At 42.7% G+C, this 23,947-nt stretch overlaps 1 protein-coding gene across 9 annotated transcripts in view; it reads right to left on the bottom strand.

Annotated features, from left to right (window-relative positions):
- ATXN1 (ataxin 1) overlaps window positions 1-23,947 on the bottom strand; it is a 379,215-nt gene that overhangs the window by 150,803 nt on the left and 204,465 nt on the right. For all 9 annotated transcript variants that reach the window (XM_075142740.1, XM_075142747.1, XM_075142742.1 and 6 more), the window contains one exon: window positions 10,096-10,220. The gene's annotated coding sequence lies outside the window, so the exon portion shown is untranslated. The remainder of the gene's footprint in view (window positions 1-10,095; window positions 10,221-23,947) is intronic.

The raw sequence follows: 23,947 nt of genomic DNA, 5'->3' as shown, positions 1-23,947 counted from the left end.
TACATGCATGTGAAATTTAATACAATTCCTATTTCAGGAATACTTCTTGCATCACACCTGCCTGTGTTTTTCAGACCTCAGTTTCAGAAGTTTATTATTTTTTTCATGCATAGTTTCAGAAGGACTGCTGTCTCTTTAACAATGAAGTCCTGCCCTCCAATTCACACAACATATTCCCAGTGACTCCATCCAGCTTAAGGTTAACTACAAATACAATGGAAAACCTGAGGTAGCTTGTTGCCTTTATTTTCCATTTTTTCCGATGTGCTGTTAGGCTGTACATAATGAGTATCAAATGAATATTTTTTGGAATTAACAATTGGGACAAACAAAGGTTCTAATATTTTACAAACCTATTTGATGCAAAATACTAGATATGCGTTCTAGGCCTCAATTATTCAGACCTTTATTATTGAATTCTGACTTCTTTTCATTCCATTAGCGCTCTCAACAGCTTATTAACGTAAAGCAGAGCCTTGCTAATTTGCAATAATGTTTAGGATACCTACTCAAAATTAATGGAAGAAATCAATAAATTCATCAATCAACAAAAAGGAACAGAAAAGGAAAATGACAAAACACATTCTGTTCTATTACTGTGGCAATCCTAAATGGTGTTTTAATTATTCATACAAATATCTCTAATGCATTAGTAAATGTGACGTATAGCATCTCTGCTTTTTTTTTTTTTTTTTTTTTTTTAAAGTCTTGTGTCCCAGTTCAAGAACGTGGGTCCTTTGAGGAATACAAAGGAGGCATCTGAATACTTTTTTTGTATTGGATTCTACATACTCAAATGCCATCCTGCTTTGGATCCAGAAAACCGCAAGATTACTTACTCCCCAGCACTCTCTGCTGAGAGCAGACCCGCACAAAAAGTCACGCAATCTCGCACAGCCTGTAACAGACCACACGACACAACCATGAGGCAGAAGAACCTCTCCATCACTTCTGTCATAGCCAACAAGCAAATTCCCAGAGCTGCAGCTTGAAAGGGGAGGCAGCCAATATCCCACATCTTGACATCCCGCTGAGAAAATGAGGGTAAAACAATGAGCTAGTGAATATCCTTGGGACGAGAAGCTAGGGTCTAAACTCTGGGCCTACCTTGCTGAGCCACTCCTCCTTTTTCATCAACACGTAAAACTCTGTGCATCCTCTGTACGCTGCTCCCCAGGCTACGCCGTTCTCACTCATTCACAGCCATGTTCAGGCTGCTCGCCCAGTAGCTACGTGCAGGTAGTAATTATGACTCTCGTCCCAGGAGAGACACCAGTAGCATAGAGAAAGCTGCAAAACCCATGAGTGAAATTCTGGGTAAAGGTGGAGTTTTTCAAACAATGACGGTGAGCTTCAGAAGGATGACTTAAGTGCACAGAGCTCCAAAAATACAGACCCTTTTCACATCAGCAGGGCACATAAAGGGTTAACAAACCACTACTGCTTATATTATTTATTAATCTCACCCCTCCCTTATTTAGCGATTTCCTCCTTAAGTCCTGGCATCTCTTCTCCATTTCCCTCACAATTTTGGGTTCTTTTCCTCCCGAGATTATCATCTGCTGGAAGTTCCTCCTCCCCTCCACTGCCCACATCCCAGTCTTTGTCCTGGTTCCCTACAACACTCCGTGTCTGGCTGGGCTCCACGCTCACTCCAAATTTATTGCTCTCCTACTCTTCCAAGCTTGCGAAGCAGGTTTTCACTCAGCTGCCCTCGCCTGCCAGGACAAGGAGCAGCGCATGGAAGCTGGAAAGAAGAGCTCATGAGCACCAGCAACCCAGAGAGCACGGCTTTGTCACTAGAAACCCAAGGTGGAAATGCACGCCGTGTGTCTTATTTAGTTCAAAGCAGAAATGTTTCTGTCTAGGATGTCTGTTTGTATCTCAAGTCACAAAGAAGCCATTAGTACCAATGATGTGTCATTACGGGGGCGTCAGCAGAGACTCTGCAGCTAAGGTTAATTTGAGATGCATAATTTAAAGCAGAACTAAAATCCCTCCATTTCACACTTTAATGACTGAATTCAAATCATTCTTCAAATTTGACACAGCAGCTCTTAAGGGGCACTTGCACTTTTTCCTTTTTTTTTTTTTTTTGCCAAATTTAAGTAAAATACAAGCAATCTATTGCAGAAGAAAAATGTAAAGATCCTCCCTTAATGATCACTTTAACCTGCTTTCCCCTCACATTTCTTTCAGCAGCTTCACATGGCTTCATACTTCATACATTCATTCTGCCATGTCTGAATATGCCTGATACAGGCCACTTCTGCAATTTAAAAAAAAACAATACTCAGAGTTAAAAACTTCCCTCATCATAACCCCAGTGATTTTGCCAAGAGCAGCTGACAACACTGTTTATCTTAAACATACCACATCACTTGGGTAACATAGTACCTGCACAATTCTCTGTCCTTAATATTTCTACTCTCAACATCCTGCTAAAATACATAAGAGACAGAATCCTTGTTTTTCACACAGAAAACTGAGGTAAAGACAGAAGGATGCTGTGGTTCAACAAGTGCTTCAACCTGGTCCAAGTCTCTCAAATCCACTGATAATTTGTTTTGTGAGGCACCTTCCCTGAGCACAGCTGATAAAACACAGAAAATAATTAAGCAAGAACTCATCACAACATAATGAAGCAGCATGATAGGGAGATCTCCATGCTGCTGAAGCTGAGATGCAACACCTCTCTATCAAATGCTTCCTGCCTTTTACTGTGGATTCTTCAATAAAGCTCACGTAATGTCACCAAAATGCATAGAAGCATACAATGATTTTTGTCGTCTGACACAACTCAATTATTTTCAAGAAATCACAGTTCAAGCACAGAGAAATTATTTGGAGAACTGCCCTCCATGCTAAAAATGGCAACGGAATTGCACAAGGAGGGGAGGAAAAAAAAAAAAAACAAGAAAATTCCAAGAAATCTTTAACTCATCCATTGTTATTCATCAGGTTTTTGGAGCAAGGAATGAAATGCCGTCAAGCTAAAACTGACAGCGCTATTTTCTAATCTCTAAGTGATGTCAATCCTTCACAAAGCCACAAATGCTGAGAAAATTTTTCTCTGCAAAATTCTAAGAATGACTCTTAAATTTTGTTAGTTTGGAGGGAAAAAAAACCCAGACTTAAAAGAGGCACTTGAAATTAAACTCCTGCGTAGGTGTGCTTTTAAATACTGAGAGTATTGGGCTTCACAGCTTTGTGCTATCTGTGACTCAGACTTGCTGCCACAAGTGTCAAGAGACCTGGGACCTATCTGGAGCTCTGTAGAAACCTGCTGCTTTGTGATTTTTTTTTTTACTAGATAGTAAAAAATTCACCCTTAAAGACAGACAAAAAGCACGTTTTCACACTCAGTACAGACCTGAATCTTTTTAATTGACAGATTTTACTGTCCAGTTAACTTTCAGCTAGCAAAGCAGACTTCTCTGCTGTTTAATTCTTAAGGTTTTCAGAACAACACAATGTCAACTAAGTCTAACAGCCGAAATGGCTTCAATAAAGTTCTGAGAATAATACATCTATTCTGGCACACCAACACACTATTTTTAATTGTAGCTCATTAAAGATGTAATAGAAGAAGAATTATATTCACTTCCAGCACTGTTCCGTCAATGCAGTGAGATAACCATGTTGCTGTATCGTACATAAAGCAATATTTATGCGTAGTGGTTTAGGTAATCTAATGGAAAGGCAGAAGCAGTGATTCACTCCTTGTTCTATCTGTTGCTGCAACATGGCTTTTGCCTATCGCAGGGCCCAAGCAGGCACACAGAGTGATTGGTTTCAAATGTTAGTAAAACAGAGACCTGGAAAATGAAAAAAGACAAGTCAGTTGAAGTGCTGAACGAAAAAAAAAAAAAATTTGGATTGCAGACGAAAAGTACTTTACAGAGCAGTGTACAAATGCAGGCCTCTGAGGTAATTTAAACCAAACGCAGACTGAAACTGAAGTAGTTTGGTGAGTCAGCACAGCCAAAGGACAGTAAAATTACATGCGAGAAAAGTGCAATCCTTTTGGTATACACACTGTATTTTATTCCAAATTTACCAGAAAAGAAATTAATTGTCTCCTTTGTGTTGTGCTTCCTTCATCTCCTTTTGGACGCGACCTCTACCTTCCAGAAACAAACTGTGTGCAGGCCGACTAGCTGTGAGCTCTGATGTCTAGGACTTTAATTTCCCTTTCACAAAAATTTCATCTCCAGACCATGACAACGTTAATAAACAATCATTGGCATGAATGCTACTGACCATCTTCCAAGTTACGATTACTTTCCTCTGGAAATAAAATTTTAAAAAATGAATAGCTAAAACCAAAACTGTGGAGGATCATTACAGGCTCTGACAATGGTAAATGCCTCGCAGGTTCTGCCATCCCAGAGGTTTCAGCCACCTATGGCTTGGTGCAGACTGGGACTTTAACACTAAATATGCTTACCATCAGTCAAAGAAAGGCTTAGCCTCATATCTGCCTCAAACATGTTTAAAACCATAGCCGTTTTTAAACTTACAAAGCATTTTTCATCTTCATTTTCATTTCATTCTTGCCTCATACTTTCACAAGAACGTAATTCTGTGAAAGCCACAACAATTGCTTGTTCAACGGAGACTGCCACTCTCTGAAATGCTTTCTGAGATAGATTTGTACAGACAGACGTGGGTAGAAATGAATAATCCAAAAATATTCGCAATAGATAATGAGCAGAGTCTAGAAAAAAAAAAATACCATGTACTGCAAATGCAGCCCAAATTGGAACGAATGCCTACAGTAGCAACAGCACAGTAAGAGCAAAATATTATTGTACATTACTGGCATGCAGCCCGTAATTACAAAAAATACTGCAGTATTCCACAGTAACAGCGTAAAATATTATCACGTCAAACAAAGCAGCTGCAGCACCCTGCCCACAGCAACCACGCCACAGAGAACCAGGGGAGGAGAGGGTGGCTGGCTGCCGAAGGACTCCCTGCTGCAGAGGGCGGGTGGGCCACAGGGTCTGAGAGTCCTTTGGACATCTTCTCCTCGCACCCACAGCCCCCTCCACCCCCGTCAGGGCACGAAGGACCACTGCTTAGCAGCAACGGGCTCCCACATGGGCTCCAGCTGCCGAGCCCTCTAGCAGAGGGGAAGCACACTGCTCACTCTGCATTTGGGCTTTTGCTTTCATGCTTTCGGCCGAATTTGCATTCTCGGATTCAATAAAATCTTCCCCATTCCAGCTCCTCTGTGCTAACCCCTGTGTTACCTGGTCCCCTCTAACACTCTGCCAACACGTTTTAACAGTGGGCTAGCAAAGAGGCTCCCAAGCATTGACTGGCATACGCTGCCGCTACAATGGCTATCATTCGCCTCCCCAGATAGTTGCTCCGCTACGTATCAGCAAAACCGGAGATGACGTGCACACAAGTTTATCGCCGATGCTCTTCTCAACCGCTCTATCCAAGGATCGCCAGCACAGAGTACACTCCCACGAGGGCAAACAGAAAACCACAAAATGTTACAATTAAGTCTGCCTGCTCACTGTCATGCACAGCACACAAATCAGTAGTCCTAGCTCATCATTTATAGAAATAACATCTATCACATTTGGTTTCTACATGGATCACGAAAAAAGACCAGCTAAGGAGCCACGTTTTCTCCAAAGTTGATGCGCTTGCAGAACTAGCAACCAGAGGAAAAGAAATGCAGAACCTTGAACAGCAAGGTTAGCGGAGAAGGAAACTTTGTTCAAATGAAAGATACTTATTTCTAACTCACGCCTCCTACACAGGCTGTGAACAGTACAGATTCTCCGGACGAAACTGCAAAGCCTGAGCTTTGTCTCAGCTATCAATGCTGCCTCAGGTTATTTGGCATCTCCCCACAGTCTGCCAACTTTGAAATTAAGTTTGAAATACACAACATCAGCTGTTTGGGCAATATCTTTTAGAGATGTTCGAATCACCATGAAAACTGTTTTTCGTACTGCCAACCAGAAAGATGATGTTTTTAGGAGGGAGCACATTAGCTGCCATACTAAATACTTCCCAGTTCACCAGCACTTCCCGTTTTTCCCATACCAGCTCTCCTCTGCCAAACACAAAGGGGACTGTAGTATATATATGTAATATATATGCAATAAACTGCAGTAATATATGCAGTAGATTGAAATACAGCATTTTTGTATCCTCATAAGCCATTCATTGGCTTACGGATTCAAAGTCCCACAGGGAGTGCTGTAAATCCACGTAAAGTCTCTGGGTGCTGGATTTGACTCTCTGACGTATGTAACAGATGTGTAAAGTTAACACGTAACCAGATGCCTCTCTAGTAAATGCACAGCTAGAGACCGAAAAGCCCTAAAAATGTTGTGTCCAAGGGTGAAGGAGAAGGGGGAGAATAACAACACAGTCCCATATCTAGCAAGGAAGGAAAAGTTTAGGCTTTATGAATTTCTTGTCTACAATGCTGTAATTTTTCATGTCTGTAATCCAGCTATGGTATCATGAGAGAGGGCTTTTTAGGAGGTGGGGAGTCCAGTCACTGTGGCCTGGTTTGCTCCATGCCAGGCTGATCAACTGTTTCTTGGTGTCTGTGAAACTTCAAGGTCCTACCTCCAAAGATCTTCATGCAGAAGGGAGGTCTCACTCCTCAGAAGAGTGGGGGAAAAAAGCATATGGCTGTGTAACAGTAATCACCTCTCCACTCCCTGAGTTGGTGTGTTCTGGCCACAGTGGCTTGAAGAAAATGGCTTGTGTGCTTTCACAGTAACCTTCTAAGGCAGAGGAGAACGGTGGGTGAGAAAAAGGCAAGAACTTGTTTAAAAGCCTCAATTTAAAACTTCTGGCTACTCCCATTTTATAGAGTAAGTTAAAACCACGCTCTACGAGAAACTGTGTGAACCACTGACTTCAGATCTGGATCCTGCCTTTTGCAAAGCTGCTGGTGGGCTTGGATCCAAGGCTTTGGTTCAAGCTCTTATCTACTCCATACTAAAATGACTTATACCATACGTCCTTTATAATAAATAGCCTCACAGTGAGGAAGCACAGTATTGGCATGGTTCACATTTACATCACTCTTTTGAAAGCCAATGCACATGGTTTAAGGAAAAGTGTTGGAAATATTACAGCTTTCGAATATTTTGCCTTATGTGGTTTACAGCCAGCACAGTCAACGGCTGCGTAACCTTCATCCATTTTCACGTGACGTGCTAAGCGATGCAAGTCCCAGGTAATGCCCACCAGAGCTGAGCAGAATGGGCATGTCGGCAGCAGCACAGGCACAGCCGCATCCCACCACAACGGTGCCCTGGGCTGTGCCACCGCACTCTCCCGGCTCCCCCCAGCAAAGGTCTCCATTCTCTGTCCCCACCACCTCCTCTTTACAGAGACTCATACACATACAGAAACAAATAAACAATTCCATTATGTGCGGGGCAGCCCGTGCACTTTCTTTCTGATTCACAATAGAGGCGTCCCATTGAAAAGATCCGTATACGGGGAGGGAGGGGGGCGAAGAAAAAAAATCTAAGCGAGTCTCCAGCAAGCACACATATTATCAAAGCCTCATTTCCACTTAACACAAGTTGCTTTGGGAACTAATGCAGCTGACTCGAGGGGAAAACACAAACAAACAAACAACCTCTTTTTCCATTAGCTAGAGGGAAGAAAGGAAGGGGGGGGGGGGGGGGAAAATCGAACCGGTGCCATCTTTGTTGAAGAGCTCCATGAAACTAATGGTTTAGGAGAGCTGAGGAGCATGGACGGGGGACAATTTGTGACTGATCACTGCCATCTGAACATGGCACGCTGACAGCTGAAAGAAGAGCAGAGAAAGGCAAAACAAAACAGGCATGTGTTTAATCCGGGCAGGCTCAGTCCCCCGTATTCACTCCCAGTGAAAAACACAAGGCAGGAGGAAGTCAGTCCCTCCGCCTGCTCGGCTCAGCACCCACGTAACTCCCTGGCACACACCACAGGACCTTCTCCGGGCACACAAAAGGAGGCATTATTTCTTCACGTGCAGAAAAAATAATCAAGAAAAGGCAGGAGTAGCGGTACAATTTAATTTATCTGAAAATGCATCTTTTGCCACCAAAGAACTTCCCTTTCTTTAATACTCTACCAATGAGCTCCTGCACTCTCCAATACAAAGAAAACTAAAAAAGATTCAACGTTTTTGTGACTGCAACAGAGAGCTGATCGAATGACCATAAAGGCCACACAGATGCACAGTCCCCCTAGACTTCAGTGTGCACTTCCTCAGAGAGCCACAAGAAGGAAGCTGTGAAAGGAAAATCATGCACGTTACCCTGGTCTGACGTCAACGAAAAAAGATAGGAATAAAAGTATTTTGATTTGTGCTCTGCAGAGCTAAGGAGGAATGCTCGCCACCAGGAGAGTGGGACGAAGAGAAAGCAAAGGTGGGCTGAGAGCGATCACACGTGGGTCACTGTGATGCACTTTTTCCTCTCTCACTGGTTTGGCCAGGACTATCATGCTATGCCTGAAACAGGGCTCGCTCAGAGAGCAAGGCATTTCCCCACCTGAGCCGCAGGGATGGGGGGAGAGAGGGGAGGGCAAGAACCGGAGCCCCTAAAGGCCATACAGCAGCAGTTTCAAACAGATTTGCTTTAATACCTCATTTCACAACTACAAAAATCGCCTCAGACTCCTACTAAGAGAGTCCTGTATTCCTGTTGGGGCTCACAGTCCCTCGTGCAAGACCAGCACCTAAAAAGGAATTGGCTACACTGATTTGCAAAAGTTCTGAACTTTTTGGATAAATCAGTAAACGCCTATGGGACTATTACAATTTCCCAAGCAATGGCTCTTGTCCACTGACCAGAAAGGAAATATTTAGCTCCCTACAGTGAGCCTGTTGATTTCAAAAGAAACTTAATAGCTCTATTCCTACAAGCAAATACAGAGCAATCACCAGGGGCCAGCCATGCTCTCCTCTCTTCTGAAACCTGGTAAGCCACAAATGTCTGGAAATGCCACCAGCCCAAGGGTTTTGATACTCTGCACATTTGTGGGATTGTATCCCCTGCTTCTTCCGTGCTATGTGGGTCTTTTTGATTCTGCAGGTTTCTTACAGTAATTTTGTATCCTTCAGCACATTCAGGGGGCAGAACAGAGTAAGTAACTTGAAGATGTTATTTAAGAAACAGGCTGGTGGTTTTTAGTTTTCATTTATGCAGCATTTTCGGTGGTTAAAAGTTTTACAAATGTAACATTTTCTCTTTACTAGACAAAAAAGACTCAGAGGTCCTTCTTTTCTAATGAGAAACAAAAACAAAAAAAACGAATACTAGAGGGAAAAGGTGAGCTTTTCCCTGCTACTCACGATTGCCTTTGTAAAAAAAATTAACTCAGGACGATACAATTCGGCATCAGTCAGGGAACTCTTAGTTCGGCTGCTATTCAAATCTCCAAGTGCAATTTGCAACTCTAGTTATGAAAGGGGACATTATTTTCTTTATACTTTTAACTCTACTTGTTCAAAGATACACTGATGAAGCAATTAAGGCAGATGTATTATTAAAGCTGGTGTGGAATTTACAGGCTGTGTTAAGAAGTTTGGTATTTCAATGAGGTGTTTAAGCATAAAAATGAGAACTATTTTGTATTTAATACAAAAATATCACTTAAGAATGCTATAAAATCAGATCACTCATGACATTATCACCAACAGTAAGAGAATTGTATATGCATTTTTCTGGCTGTGCGTTGTATGTTCTTCAATAGCTTTCTTCTGCAGAGTTCCCATACGATACAGATTCCAAAGTTGGAAATATTTAGGCACATGCCTAACTTTCAGGGAGAATAGCCTCATTGATTTAAACAGGGTTTAACCCTTATAAAAGTTAGAATGATTGCCTGTTTGTGGGATTGGACCTCATGGGGCCCATTTTCAAAAAGATAAGTGCATTACATATTTTTACTGCTGTTTCTGGGTTTGCTATTAAAGTTCTCTCCCTCCCTCTCCCATCTGTTTTTATTGCCTTCAATAGAAATATCACAACATTGTGAGGTAAATAATGATTAATTTAATTACAAACTAACTGTAACTTATGACAAGACTCTCCAATAACTTACCTCAAATCATATGAGTGTTTCAAGATGCAATTGTAAATCTCCTTTTCTCCCCTCTCTCACAGGAGATGTTGCAGCCTTTTTTTTCTGATGTTTTGCATTAAAACGCTTTCCCTGTGCTCCAGGATCTTAAACAAAAACAAAATAAGAAACAGTCAGAATGAAAATGTCATTTCAAGCGATTCGTGGGTGGCTCAGGGGAAATCCCTGACCTTTCTCCAATGTATATTTCATTATCTAAAGCAAGTGTGATAACTCCCCCCAGCAGAGGCAGCATGAACGCTCTTCTGTGGGCTGTACTTTAAAAAAAAAAAAACAACAAATCCACTATTTTAGACCACTCAAAAACATGTTATTTTAAAAATCTGCAAGCTAGTACACTATAAAGTATTCATTTAAAGCACAATCCAGTATATACCGGACTTCACAAATTTATGAAGGTGAAAAGAGAAGAAAGCCCAGAGATACAAATCAGAAGAAAAATCATTACATAAAGCATCAAACTGTTACACGGGAGAGCAATCATCCGTTTTATTATTATTACTACTACTGTTATTACCACTAATAATACGTATACGGCCAACTCCCTAAATCTTTGCTGAGTTACTGTAGTATTTCTGTAGTAGCAGCATGGGGGAAGTAGTAGCCGTGCTGGAGAAGCAATGCAGCACTAGCACTACAAAACCCAGCCCAGCTGACAAGAGAGGAAGGAAGGGAGGAGGAGCGACGAAGCAAATGAGTAAGAGAGGCAGGTCTCTAATACAATCAGTTTGGACATTCTCCACCATCACCAAAAAAGGGCTAAAGGGTTTTGAATTTTCAGCGAGTGCTGCTACCAGAATGCTTTCTCACAGCCCCCCGTTTCACCCTCCTCCCTCTCCCGTACCTGCAGCAAGGCAGGCCAGGGGCCGGCTGGGTACGTAAGCCTCCAAACCAGGCTCTGTCAGCAGGAAAATCCCCTGGCTATGAGAAGCAAACGCTGCCAGCCAGTGCAGAGTTCACTTTCCCTCTGAGAGCACGGTCTTGCATTTGCATGGCCCCTCCAGATTACAGGCATCCCAGTTATGTCTCTACAAACAATTTTTAGGACCAGTAACTATATTCATTCTTGCTCTGTAAAAAGCCCGAAAGACAAACCATTCCTGGGGCTACCCTGTGACTGTCCCCATTGAAGCCAGCGAAACTTTCACAACACAACAAAGGAGGATTTGACCTTGTGTGCATGTAAGCCGGACTGCTTTGGTGTTCCTCCTCAGCTAGGACAGACGGACAGCTCTGAATAAGATTCTCCATTGCTTTTAGTTAAGAAATGGAGACGTTATCCACAACCTTCTGTGGCTGTACGTGCTTCAGAAAATACAACTTTTCCAAAAGTCAGAAATTCAAGAAGTACAGCTTTCTACATTGCAGTTTATTCCCACACACACCCCCAGAGAAAACAACCCAAAACTCAGAGCAAAAAACAACACACAAACAAGGCGGAAAGGGCGCTTCCTTTGACACCTGCACAGGGACGGCACCTACATCACCACTCCCCGAAGCTGCTTACAGTATGAACAAATCCAAAATACACCGTTTAAATTACCCTGCTCCCCCACTCCACCATGGTTATTCTCGCTTACGTGGTGTTGCTGCTTGCTTCAAGGAGCCTGCTCTCACTCAACATGAGTAGAGGTTGCAACAGCCAAGCCTACAGACTCGCAGGAAGAGGACAAAGCCCTCTAAAGCTGTGACACAAAGCCAGAAGGCTGAAGTTCAAAGTGAAATGAGGACACTCTGTCCATGACTCATGCCACCTAGAAACCATTCTTAATTTAAGAAAAAGTGTTAAAGGGATTATTTTACAGAGTGTCACCCTGTGACTCAACTAGGTTCTCCCTCTCATTTTTTTCCCTGACTCAAATACAAGGTGGCTGGGGACTCTATTTTAAGATCAAAATCAGCATAAAATCTTCCTGTTCTCACTTACATACTTACATTTTTAATGCTCTGTTTAAAGAGACAAATAATGTTGTTTGAGGGACAGATTCCCAGCTATCCTCCAGGTTTTTTGCGTGACCTATGGGCAAATGCTGTGTGACACTTCCTGAAGGGCTGAAATAGCTCTGAATGACACTTGAGCTTCTACAGTGCAACTGAAGTATGAGAGTTTGGCTCCTAATGCACATTGTCACTTAACCCCAGTTTTCCTATGCCTCAGTTTCCCCTTCCTCTACAGCAAAGATAACAGTATTCCCCCATCTCAGAGGGCTGATGCAAGGAACACAACACCTATGCTGATTTAGTGGATGATCTGGTAACGTGGACAAAGTTATAGATCTCTCAACGCATGTGAGGCTGAAACTTCACATCCACAAAAAAAGACTCTGTAAACCAAAATGAGGAGCAAGTCATCAGCATGTCCCTCAAACTGTTTTGCTGGATAGTCATTTCACTAGTACGACTCCCTTCTCCTGGGTGCTCCCAGCAAGCGTGGGGGAGACTGAATGGATTCACTGTAGTCACACAACAGCTTTACAGCTGCTGAAAAAAGGCCTATTGTAGGCTTGCATTTTACTATCTCGAGTAGCATACATTAATTTGCTGTACAGCTTCCATTACCCATCTGATCCTTACAGAAACAGGAGCAGCAAATCAGGGTTTGCCAGATGAGGAGAGATTTAACTCTAATGGAGGAAATTTTTGGGTTTTCTAAAAAAAAGGGTAACAATTTACACAGCACAGGATGAAACAATAAAAATTCAGCGTACCAAAAATACTTTAAACTGGTTCCACCCTCCGTTGTTTGTTTTTTTTTTTTGCTACATCATGATACTGTGAGCCAAATTTCACGACCAGAAAGCAGCGGCAGGCCTGCCATACGCACATGTGCTCTCGCTGCAGTCACTGTCCACTCACGGCTTGCACCTCTGTGCATTTATGATATTTGCTTAGTAACCTGAATGGTATCAAAAACCACTGTGAACTCTTACTACAGAACTATTCAGTCACACGTACAAAGCCTCACTCAACAATCAGATATGCTGGACTTTGCAAAAATACATGTGAGTAGATTTGATAGCCCATTTCTAAATATCTTGATTTTTCTCTGTAGTCTCGAGTCAGGGAGGAAGAACGTTCTGAATTAAGCACATTCCTCCCAGCATTCAACTACTCCACTCTCCCCCTTCTAGAGAAATGAATGCAGCTTCAACAAATTAAAGGAGTATTTTGTCAGCTCTTTCGTTCTTCACGGTGCAATAAATGAGGCAGTGCTTGGCTTCTCTAGCCCCCAGCAGAGCCAAATGAAGGCTCACTCTGAAGCACAAATGCCCCTTCCTCCTCCCATACACGCAGTGTTAACCATGCCAGCTGCAAAGAAGCCGAATTCGGCCAGGGTCGCATGAAAACAACAGCATATCGCACCTGCAGCGTGCTGTACTGCTAACCCCCAAGAATTAAATGATGGTCGATCAGCAGGCATCTCCCCAAAATGCGGTACTTCCCTCAAAAGCTAGGAGACTGGACAAAAATCACGGGGTCTTTTTCTCTGCCTTCTGGCTTCGGAGCCACAGGAACGCAACAGATGATGTGCTGATCTGCACTCAGAAGGCAGAAATATTTTGCTTTTCAACGAAAGCCGAGACAGACAATATCCCTTACTTTGGCAGCCTGGGACCTTAAGAAAACCTCAAATATCAAGAGAGTAGCAGCCTGATAAAACGCCACCAGTGGGACCCCTCTTTCTCCCAGCCTTTCTTCATTTTGCAGTGGTGCCTCTCTCAAAAGGCCGGTAGAGCTGAACAGCCTGAGCTGGCTTTCCACTCTAGTCAACTTGTACGTCCGCTCTGTTAGCACGACTTGACTCTGTTCAAAACCGACGAAATACCACAGCAGTGGAAACAAAGAATCAAGAAAAGAAAGAAATGAAACCCCAGCACAAACTACTGAGGAAAGACTCGGCTCGTATTTTTGCATTTGGGCAGGCTTGTCCACCTCAAAGCTGGGGCAACAGATGGGACTGCCAGACTCCCCCACCGTCCCCAGCGCAAGCAGTTCTGGGGTGGGCCTGGACAAAACCACTGTGGTACTATCACACGTGATGGGACGGAGCCAAAGCCAGATCAAAGTGGATTGCTAAAATATGATCTCATTTTGGGACTAGCTACGAAGGATGGAGAAATGGTGGCACCGGGCTCTCTGCGCACCTCCCACCACGGGTACAGGGACTCTCTTCCCCACTCTCGCGGAAGCGGGCCTGCTGCCCTCCCTTGCCTCTGCCCAGGATCTGACAGGCTCAGGCACATGTTCCCACTTGGTATTTACTCTTTTTCTTGCCTTCTGCTCATAAGCACGAACACCATAAAGTCCTCCCTTTTCTTAACAGCCGAGAGTGACCTTTTCGCTTGATTTTTGGAGCTAGGGCTGCCAGGCCTCACTCACTGCCCCTGTGCCTTGACGCAGCCTGTTTATGATTAAAAGGTGACGCAGAGGGGTGTTAGGTCTTTCCACGCCGTAACCACCCCAGCCTCACCAGGCGCTGACCTCAGACTCTTCCTGGCACCCTCGTAAGTGCCTCCTTATCCCAGCGCCTGAGCACAGCACGAAGGCCTGAGAGAGACTGACGGCACGAGAGGTCAGCGGCCTCGTCCTGTGGCAGGTGACCCTGCCATACGACTGCCCGCGCTCACCGAGGCGCAACCCTCCTCGGCTCCCGGCTTCTGAAAAACAAAGAGTGCCAACGGACGAAGAGCTGAATACCATCCACCCGCCCTCTCACTGGGCCAGCTGCTCTGGGCAGTAATATCCTTTTGTAAAACTTCAACGTTTTGCCCATGAAAAGCAACAGCAGAGCACACCTCTCTGCTAAAGGGCACTTTCCAGTTTAGAAGGAGATGTTAAGAAAATGAGATATGGCATGATTTGCAATGTCCAGATACATTCTGGGTTCTTCAAATGACGGGCTCTAGAAAAAAGAAGAAATTTCATGTTCTTTGGGACAGATGAGTCTGGCATTTTTTCCTATTACTTTCTGCTTTACATACTCAGCTCACCGACCTTCTAGCTATATGAGGTTGGATTTTGAGATGGAGTTGTTTGCTGCTATATAGAAAGATTGAACAATTAATATTCCTTATACATTTACAAATCTCCAGTGCCATAGAGTACAGGACGCCACAGAAACCTGCGGTGACCTTTGTTGCAGGAAACTTTGGAGGCCTGACCATAAGCTTTTTTTAGAAAAGAGATTTGACTAAGCCACAACCAGCTTGGCACCACTGTTGCTTGGTCTTACTTTTTGAGATCAGCAAGACTATGCCAGCAGCTTGGCCAGCAACTAAAATCTTCCAGGCAGAGGAACAAATGTTGTCCTCTGCCTGGATTCAGTGAGTCAGTTCAATCAAGGAGATTCAAGGAGTCCCGACCAAGGAGATTCAATCAAGGAGAGACAGAGTACTGAGAAAGATGAAGCTTTTGTGTAAGTCTGCTTGTCCAGACTTTTCTTTTTTTAAAAAAAAAACATTGTACTACTGCTTCTGTCGTCTCTACTTCTACTTCCTTTTCTTCAGCACAAATCATAACATGAGCACTTCAGCAAGTAGTGAGTTTGGTAGTAGGCTCTTCGGGCTGCCAACTGTCAGATCCAGAAAGCAGGACTGTCACATCTGCCAGACTGGCTCTCACACCTACTCTCTAAGGTAACATCATATATTTTTCCAAGTCATGCTAGCAATAATATGATATTACATCTCACGATACCATATGTTCCTTGTCTGCCTCAGGACACACACCAAAAAGAGCCTACACCTTTAAATAAAGGATGTCCAGCCAGTGTCTTACGATGACCGACAGCCTCAGTTCAGTACAGTACCTGACCACTCTCTTTAATATACGGGCGTGAGCACTGTCTCCAGTGACACACACTCCTGTCAGCAAGTCAAGCACAAATTGCCAGACATGGGTCATTACTGGTTAAGCATCTAACGTGCACTTAGCATTGTATAAGCTCTTTAAAGAAGATACGATCCTCCTTTCGGTAGAAGATTTCTTCTTTCTAACTTCTCAAAACAGCCTTCCTTCTGAGGTCTACTCACACCAACCTTCCCCTTTCAGTAATAACTACGAAGAAAAGGGAAGAAAGAACATTAAGAAACAAAAATTATGAAATGTGTTTTACTAACTGTTACAACTACAAGACCAGATCACTGAAATATGCCTTTTTTTCCATCCCTTTTTCCCCACAAGGTCCCTACAGGGCATGGCTACCTTACTGCTGTTCAGATCAGGCATGTATCTTTTGAAGCAAGTCTCCAGATAATCCATCCTGCCTGGGCTTTTGGTTGCATTGCGAGGTGGTCCTGGAGCACACGAACTGAATCCCTCTTGGAAGGAACTAAACTAGAAGCATCATGTTCTCCAGAGCATGCAGTTAGCAGCACCAGACTGCTCAGGATCCCAGCACCAAGTTCTTCCACTACACAGATACTCCCCAGTTGGTCCACACTACTTGCTAATGTAGGCGTAATCACAAAACCCAAATATTCTGCTGTCATTCATCTTTATGCCACCAAGTAAGATGACATTATTATATTCTACTGTAACATTGCAACAGTATAATAGTGACAGCAGCCAGAGCATCTTGAATGAACAATGTAGAGAAGAGAAAAGAAGAGAGAATAGATCAAAGTAGTTTCAGCTACAATAACTAACCTAATTTCTGTAGTTTTACAATGAGTTCTTCCACTCTTCAAAATATTTTTTCTTCGTCTTGCTCCAAATAGTAAAGAATGGTTACAGAAGGGGAAAAAGTAAAACAAACTGGATAAAAAGACAGGAAAAAAGTACTACCTTTCCCCCACTAAACCCCATGAAAAATAATAAACTTTAGGCATTAGTTGTAAAAATAGCCAGCAGAAAATTTTAGGCAGTAGTGCTTTTTTAAGGTGACTATTTGTCATCTGAGCTTATGTCAAATATCCTCTGGTATTTTTTCTCACAGTGGATCTTATGTTCTCTTTCCAAATGTCGTTAAAAAGACCCCCAAAATCTTGAAATTTCTCGTAACTAATTCAAGTAATGAGACAGTCATCGCACCTTTTTTCAGTGCGTGAAAGGCTAAGAATCCTATGACATGACGTCTAACTTTCTCCGTTACCTTTTGCCACCTATTAAGAAGCATCTGCTGAGCCTATGGAGGTTTGCAGGCCACATGGAGGTCTGTAGGCCAATGGCTAGAAGCCACCTGTCTACACAATCCACCACATTTGTTGAAAACATTATCAGGAAGGGGAGAAGGATCTTTTCCTCAAAAACTGTTTGTCCCTAGCAGTAACAAGAGCATAACGCTCAAGAGTTTCACTGGAAGTTGCTAAGAAATACCTGGTGATGGAAACCTTCTTGCGTTCTCCAGTGCAGGAAACCAACTGAACCTCATTGCTCCATCTGTTCAACTTTTGTTAAACAGTTCTGGACCTGGCAGCAAATTTGTGAGCAAGAGTGACGTTGACCAGCCGTTGACCAGTTGGTGCTGAGGACCTGGCCAAGGCCAAGTGAAATGCTTTCCTAGTATTCGAATACTTCTTGAAAGCTTCTCTCTTCCTTCATATGCCTTCTACTGGCCCTCCACACAGGAGAGGACTCTGAGCTCACTGCGAGCAGGAAGCTCAAGTGCGGACGAAGTATGTGTAAAATCCTCAGTCCCACTTCACCACCACTGTCCGTTTTCATGAACGAAAAGGGCAAAATCAGCAGGGGAAGCTGGGCCCTGTCATGACTGCTATCATGCTGTTTGCCCCCTCTCTCTTCAAAGCATTGTGGATCTGTGTTCGTTTCCTTCAAAGATAATCGTTTCTATGTATTAAACCAGCCAGAGACATGCTTTCTAATGTGGTTGATTTTTAAGACAGTGCAGCTTTGTGCCTAACTCCTCATCTTGCATTTTCAAGAGTCACCTGAGAAGGTCTAGGACCTTTAATAACTGATCTGTGCGTTTAAACCACATTTACTAGCAACTCTACGCACAGGACAGAAAACGTGAGTGGTCCCGTGGGTTGGGCTCTAACCTCCCAGCTCAGCTGTACGGGCCAGCACCATGTTACTCCTCCCATATTGCCCTGGTCACGTCACTTTGTTTGTCTCTCTCAGACTCCATTTGCCTCCTGCAGAACATGGGAAACAAGAGTGAACGTGCTGTTGGTTTAGAGCAGAGGAAAGCTGGAAACGTAAAAATACTACATTTATTAGGAAAGTGTGGGAGAAGTAAAGGGAGTTAGGATATTCTCCCTCCTTAAAAGACCAACTAGTCCCATGAGCAGTGGAGTCCATGAAGGCTGGTTTCTCGTGGCTTTGTCTCTCGTGGGTAGGTGATCCCATGCACAGTAAGTCGCACACTCTGAGCAAAGCTACCCCTGTGCTGGGAGCACTCGCAACGGCTCATGCCTCGTTGTGCTCTCACGTCCACGATAACACAGGCAAGCCTTTCCTTCAGAAAGGTTGCTAATTTCTGTCGTTGTCCTATACCCAACTGCCTGTTTCATAAAACTGCTAGGTGTCCAAGGACTTCACGATCTCAACTCGTCTGTTAAATTTCGCTGGAGCTGGCCAGTGGATTCCAACATTACTGCAGGGAGACTGAGAGAGAGAGCGCATGCTCCAGAAAGAAAGCAAACTAAAATATCGGTCTTGGCCCATGAAAAATTATGTTGGACTGGCAAGAAAGGTAAACAAATGGATCTGATCTTAAAACTCGGAACTGCAGTACCAGTTCTGCAAGATTCATTAATATCAAATCCAAGCATAGTCTTGCCCAGGGAGGTTTATTTTACTTATGCTGGTTTGAAACACAGCTTTACTTTTACTTACTGTGAATTGCACTCTGCTTATGAATAATATTAGGTATATTTTCTGGCGAATTAAACTGTAATCTTTCCTCTGTTCCATTTCTTTAACACATTCAGTTTACTACTGTAACTTGTTTGTGACATTACTAAATGGCAACTACAGAAAATGGGACAACATTTTGTTCCTATGCAAGACAGGAAAAGTGTATCTGTAGATTTAGGTACAGATAACAGATTCAAATCTGCTTCAGATGACACAGGACAAGTAGGTGTCTGGGGTTTTTGGGGAGAGGTGAGATAGAGAAAGGGTTTTTCCCCTGGAGGATCGAAACAAGGTATTTTTCCTTAATGTGATTCATAATGTAAGATAGATACTGAAAACGTCAGGAACAAAGCTAAGTTTACGGAACATTCACAATGCTGCATATGGCTACCTATGTCTCATTAATTTTTGTAATTAATGAGAAAAAAAACCCAAACCTCTAATTTATTTAGGATATTGTACCTCTTTACATACACACGCATGTACTAACGTGGGCTGCAGTGCAGTCTAATCTCTCCAGCATTTATTCACACCTCGGACGAAACTGCTTTCAACCTGCAAATATTTGTCATGACAAAGCTAAGCACTCAACAGTTTCATTTTCCAGCACCAGCCACCATGAATTTTAATATTATACTGTCTTTTCTAACATTCCTCAATCTTACACCTAGGGTTTCTCTTCAGTGTCTACAGCTAGTGACTGCAACACAACGTAACTTTCCCATCACCACCATCCTGCAGAAAATGAAAGTAACCCTTCAACCAGCCTCTGCAGGATGACCGAGGTTTGCAAGGAAACCAACTGCACAACTTTCTTTCACATGGGCAAAATAGACAATATCCCGCTTTCAGTAACTGGTATATTACTAAAAAAAGCCAATGATCATTACATAATTGCTTTAAAAGAAGTAGAGTAATGTCTAAAAAGCTACAAACACACCTCCTCGTACTAGTCCCCGGACTCATATTTTATGCTAAAATACACGTGCCTCAACATATAGGTATCTATTTAAATGTAATATAAACTAGATTAATCAACTTATGGCTTTAAGCAAAAATTAAGAGATTTTGAAAGTCGGCAAGGACCCTTATGCTCCTCTAGGCTTATGCTAATCCATATGACAGGCATACAATTTCAGCATAGAATCCCCTGTGTAGTGGGAATGATCCTTCCATTGCATACAAGTGAGTAGCATCGACCCCAAAAATTTGCAGCATAGCATTTTCAGAAAGACATCCAAACTCTATAGAAAGATTTCATCCACCTGTGAATGTACTACTTTCCAGGGCCTTTCCACAGTTGTTACCAGGATCTTCACATTACCATTAAAAACAAATTGTTCTTCATTGTGAAAGAGTGAACTGTTTCCCCTGCTCTCCCAAGTTCCAATGAGTGTGATTTTCACCGAGCATTGACACATTTGTACTACAGAAAAATGTTTAATTAAAAAAAAAATAAAATCCTTCACTCTCATTTGAGTATTTTTTCAGAAGCGCTTTCCACGTATCTTAAACACTTCTTTAAATTTACATTTGCTATTTAAAATTTGTGTCTTTGAAAAATAATGGCAGCTGATCTGCACACAAAAACATGAGATATTTTAAATTTTTGCATCTTTTTGGAGCATTGAAGATTACTGGCATACATGAACAAACAGACGTGGATTCCCCCCATATCCCATCAACATCATGAGCCACCCACTGGAAGCAGGAAAAGACCTGTAATTTGGGGGTTTTCTTGCATCATAAGGTTTTGCTGCAAACTCTCCAGAATGAGCCAACGAGGCTCTTTCAGGCCCAAAGCCATTTACGTGCTTAACTTCAGAGGCTTCAGGAAGTGAGCAGGACTGCTCAGATTTACGAATTAAAAACCCGCACAGCCAGAACAGTAATCCAAGCCAGTCAGCGGTACCGCTATTAACTGTCTGGAAGAGCTGAACATGTCCCCTCTGTTCCCCCAGCTCTCCCCTTCTTTGTATTTGCAGGAGGAAGAAGAAGGATAAATGGGACTTCTATTATTTGTACTAATCAGCTGCTAGTCACAGTAGTTTGAAAGGCAAACTGACGCATCCACTCATTTTAACTGTTTCCAGTAGTTATAATATGATTTCTCCAGGACTATGAAGTAGCTGCCAATTATTCCTAGAATCTGGCATGCAGAAGCTCATGTATATGAAAAAACATGATCAAACAATATGCAGCTCATTAAAGGAAGTTTATAACTCCGCTCCCTGCCCTAATACTTTGTTTTTATCTCCTGGAACTATTTACCACATCACCTGATTAGGTTGAGCTGCTTATGTATTTTGAAAATACAAATTATGCCATCAGTCATTCGTTGTATGACAGTAAACTTGTAATTACACAACTCCACAAGCTCACGCAGTGCACCAAGGCAGGCACAACCCAGCCCCAAGTGTCAGCACAGCACAACAAGACTACCCAATCTTTACCGATCTTAAAAGAAAACTGGGGCAGTAAAACAGCTCATGCTCTGAAGAACAAAGCTTGGACCGGCTCTAACCCTGCGGCCAGAGTGAGCAGAGCCACGTCTCTCCAGTTTACCTCTGCAGGCAAGGTAAGAGGGAAGCGCCTGCAGAGGAAGGAGTGGTTGGCACACTTTCCTACGTGTATAACAATGCTACCTTAAGACTCATTTCCCAGAGTTGGGCATCTATGCCAAGAAGTTACTGGACCCCAATCCTATGTTAAAACCTACTGTCATTCTTTCTCTCCTCTCTCCTCTCTCCTCCCATTTGCTTTTGAGCTTATGGCTCCTCACACAGAGGAGCGCTGAGGATTTGGTCCTTCACATGTGTGCAGAAATGTACGCCGGGGGTGTCACCCTTGGCTGCCAGGAGCAAGATCCAACTCTTTTGGATTGTGATGGCTCAACATAATTTGCCCTACAATCACTGGGAGAGACAGGCAGCTTAAGGACCTTGAGAAATCTACCCTTTAACTTTTACATTCATCCTCATGTAATTCACCTCTCCTATTACACTTAGAGCAAAGCCCCTCCCTACACAAAACTGGCAATAATACCTGTAGTGAACTAGCAAACAGAAAAGTAAGAAATTCCAGTGTATGTATAAAATTCACACCGCTCACTATTTATTTCCAGTCTCATGTATCTATCGTAAGACAATTAAACAATTGCCCCAATGCTGAACAGCTGGTTTCCTCTCTGTTGATGTGATATACTATCTTGATTCACATGATACTGGATTCGCCCAAGGCTGCAACTCATTCTGAAAGCTAGCACAAATGCCATGTCCCATTTAAGATCTGAATGAGGCTTTAAAACATTAGCCTAAATCTGCATAAGACTCATGCCTGAGTCCTTCAGAGCGGAGAGCATCGTCTGAGCAAGTCTTTCTGCCCTTAGAAGCCCCAACTTAACTGTTCAGTATGAGTGGCACGAGACAGGTAGCCGCAGAGGACTGCTCTTCTGCATCTCCTCGTGATGTAGAAGGGAACGGCGATTGGTCCCGCACAGATCTGCACGGTGCCAGCAATCTATTTATACAGCTCTAGCGGGCTGAAACTGCATAGAAACTGCAGCCATCTCTTTAGCTCTCAAACTGGAGAGGGGTGGCTGTCTCTAATTCTGATTCCCATGGTGTTCCCTGCAAAAATGACAATCATTTTAATTTCGTGTGGGGGAGCGTTGCCGGCGTGTTTTGTATGTCTTTCTCTACACCAGCTTCAAGATTCTTACACCTCAAACATTATCAGCTTTGTCACTGGGTTTTAGATTCCACATCTGTGATTTATAATATGGCCACCCAAATTAAATCGAGGATAACACTTCCCCCTACTAGGTCCCATTACTCAGTAGGCACTGCGACTTTCTCTCTTCTTTTTTTCTTAAACATATGACAATAATGAAACAACAAAAAAAGTCATTTAGAGTCATACTATATCCAACTGTCATTTGTAAGACTTTACTGTACTATTAGTCAGAGCTTCTGGTGACAATATAACCCACAAGACTGAAACTTGAGTGGTTTATACGTGTCATCAGAGCCTTCGATAAAAATGCCACCTTAGAAAGTGGGAGTATTTAATTTTTTATAATACTTTTGTACTAGTATAAAGCATCCACTTAATTTACATCAGTGACTTCTTTTCTTAAGGTATTTGTATCTATTTGATCTTTTACAAATATCTAGTTCTCTTCTTCAGATCTCATAGCGCTGACTACTTTAAAGACCTTTTGCTAGGGCTTATTAATTAGAATTCCTACAAACCTTTAGGGTTTGGGGTTTTTCTTCTTTTCTCTTTTTTCCAAACCAGGGCACAGCAGTTGCAAATGCAAAATTGCAACCCCGTGCCCCCAAATCCCAAATTCTTTTTATGAAGAGGCACAGATTAGTTATGTTACTTGGTAACAGCTGCATGGTGTAGTGGCTGGTACTAGGTCTCGGTAAAAACCCACGTCCACAGGCTGTAAAATGAAAAAGGACAAATCTTCAGTTCTGGTAGAAAGGCTAAACCCCACTGAAAACTGGCTGTGAAAGAATGCTGTGACTCAAATTCAGCCATAGTTGTGGACATTATAACTAGTCACACAGTACTAGTAACTACATACCGGAACTTGATTACTGACTTTCCTAGTATTAAAAATGCTTATAAAAATGGAATGTTATCAGAGCATAACACATAAAACAAAAGTCGCTGGATTGAAAGCTGGAATAATCAGTAAATTTTACAGCTGTTTTCCATTAGTTTGTATTTTTCCAGTGCAGCTTCCCTGTATTCATGGATATATTCATGGATGTATGCATGTGCTGCATGCACACATACGCACACACAATTTTGGGAAGTGGAGGACAAACTAAGAAATAGGTTTTATGAACAACCAAAGAAGTAGAAATTAAAGAACTGATTCAGCAAACCAATTAAGCACATGATTAATTTGCGTTATCTTCAGTGGAACTTGATTATGGTTAAAGCGCTTTGTTGAATCAGGGTCCTCAAAACACAGTGC

This window comes from Calonectris borealis, chromosome 2 (genome assembly GCF_964195595.1).
Source record: "Calonectris borealis chromosome 2, bCalBor7.hap1.2, whole genome shotgun sequence".
Taxonomy (NCBI): Eukaryota; Metazoa; Chordata; class Aves; order Procellariiformes; family Procellariidae; genus Calonectris; species Calonectris borealis.
This window is presented reverse-complemented; position numbering and strand designations above follow the sequence as displayed.